General features: G+C 41.2%; 1 protein-coding gene across 1 annotated transcript in view; it reads right to left on the minus strand.

Moving 5' to 3' along the window:
• The window catches only part of LOC101845148 (aquaporin-4), a gene marked incomplete in the record, with an annotated part of 39,483 nt that extends 37,347 nt beyond the window's left edge, over positions 1-2,136 (minus strand). Inside the window, 1 exon segment of the mRNA XM_013090185.2 lies at positions 1,992-2,136.
• Positions 2,137-2,338: the final 202 nt, after the last annotated feature.

Raw genomic sequence — 2,338 nt, forward strand, 5'->3', positions numbered from 1 at the left:
AAAAAAAAAAACCTTTTGAGGGGAAGAGGCGATAGGTCGAACGAGTGGTTTCGTTCAAAAACATGAGGAGGGGGTAGTTACATATCAAATGCATTGACCTGCACCCTGTATTGAGTTGAAGTCTTCCAAGAAACACATTTGCAGATCTGCATCATCTACTTTGTGTCATCAGATGTCACCGTACAAAGGTTGAGACAAGGAAATTATGACGTCGAGAAGCTTATCAGAAGTAAAACGCCTATACCATAGTGTGTGACTGTGGGTCTGTTTGTGAGTGTAACCCATAGATGTACACTAGATAACTCTATGGTGTAACCATATATCACACGTATGAGTGATATGTGTGTGTGTGGAAGAGAGGATGTGTGAAAAAGTACATGTATTATGCATGAGTGTGAGCCCGCCCGAGTGTGTAAGTGTATGTGTGTGTGCGTGTGTGTTCGTGTATGTATGTCTGTGTGTGTATATGTGTGTGTGTTTGTGTGTGAGTGCCTGTGTGTGTGTGTGTGTATGTGTGTGTGTGTGTGTGCGTGTGTGTGTTGAGGGGGGGGGGGTTAAAAACCACACCAATTTGATGTGGTGTGGACAAAAATGAACTATCTTAATTTACCAATACTGGTTTTAGCTATTAAAAAACAATAAATAATAGAGGGAAACGTGTCGGTGGTCTTGTGGTTAGGCTCTCGGACTCAAAACCGAAACCCTGCGGTTCGAATCTCTTCCGTGGTCCGATGGTGTATCCTTGGAAAAGACACTTTACGTGAATTTCCTCCTCACTTGACCCAAGTGGAAATGGGTACCCTGCTACAGACTGTGAAAGATCTTGTCAGTTTGCTAGTGCATGAGCGCGTGCAATCCGCAGCTTGCCTCTGTATGATTGACAGAGTCCGATAATATTTTATGGAGTATTTTGGGTACTGCCGGGGTAATGATAGCTGTAAAGGGCATGGAGCAGTATTACTACTACTGCTATTTTTTTAAATTATTATTATCATTATAGTTATTATTATTATTTAACACAAATAGTTGTGAGTAGCCTGTGACAGCTGCCAGGGTGTCAATAATTTAAGAAACAACAGGGCTGATACCAGCGACAGTTTTTTTCCTAACGCAGACAGGTTTTTCTACGTTTTACAGCAATACAACACTGTGCTTTAACAACAGTGACCAAAAGAGTTTTAATGTAATAAATATTTCTGTGTAGATGTTTTTTACGCCCCCATCGACACTAGAGGCAGGCTTCAGACTCTGCGTGTTAGGGCCAACCTGAGTAGGGACGGATACAACATTCCAGCTGAAAGACGGAGATTCTTGATTTATTTTTTTTAATCTTCCCATTTGGGAATCGAGCGAGTCTCCTGCGTGCGTGAGCGAAGCGCTTAACGACAACTCCAAAGACGCTGCTGAACAGTTTTAGAAGATCAGCTACTTTCTTATTGCGTTTGGATTATAGTAACAGGGGTTGAATAGCAGCAATAACTCCATAATGTTTGTCAACGTCATCGTCGTCACTTTGGTGTTATTGTTACTGTTGATTCATTTTTTGGGGTTGTTGATTGGGATTGTAAAATGTTGGACGATGGTTTTTGGTTTGATCATCCACTTTTACTAATTGATGAAGAGGCCTTTTGCAGATGAACGCTCAAGCTCAATAAAACTTTGGTTCCAAATATGAGGAGGGGGAGGAGGGGGGGGGGGTAAAAAATTGTCGTTTTTATCACGTTCCTGATGAAGCCCCAAGTGGGCGAAACGTTGAACATACATGCATTTCTTATAATGTCATAAAATTTCAGTTTAGAAATACTCAAGTCTCCATTTACTTTTTAATGATTTTTTTTCGTACTTGCAACAACAATTTAATGATGATAACGACGGTGATTGGCATGCTGATGACGGATATGCAGCGATAGTAAGAATAAGAATAATGGAGAAGATAGCTAAAACAATTCATATTAACTTATTAAGATGAAAGCCCTTTAAATTCTACTCACAACAGAGAATCTCCTTCAGAACACAGCATTCACGTACGACTGTGAAGAGTCACCTTTGACTTAAATAGTCAACCAAAATCTCAGTACGCCTGTAACACTGCCGATACCTTCACAAGATAACCCGTCTCTCCGTCCTCCTCGCCTGCTGTCAGTAGCGCGCTCGGTGTGTGGTAAGGCCTGATATACGTGTACCGTATGTACCCCGGGTGCGTACATTTTGTTGACACAGCAAAACACAGCATAACAAAGCCTAACGAAGCATAATGCAACGTAACAGGGTATGTTGGTTTTGTGTAGGTGCTAACTTTTAAGACGATAACGTTTCGTAAAGATTGGAAATGGACTTG

The sequence above is a fragment of the Aplysia californica genome, unplaced genomic scaffold, assembly GCF_000002075.1.
Source record: "Aplysia californica isolate F4 #8 unplaced genomic scaffold, AplCal3.0 scaffold00027, whole genome shotgun sequence".
Lineage (NCBI taxonomy): Eukaryota > Metazoa > Mollusca > Gastropoda > Aplysiida > Aplysiidae > Aplysia > Aplysia californica.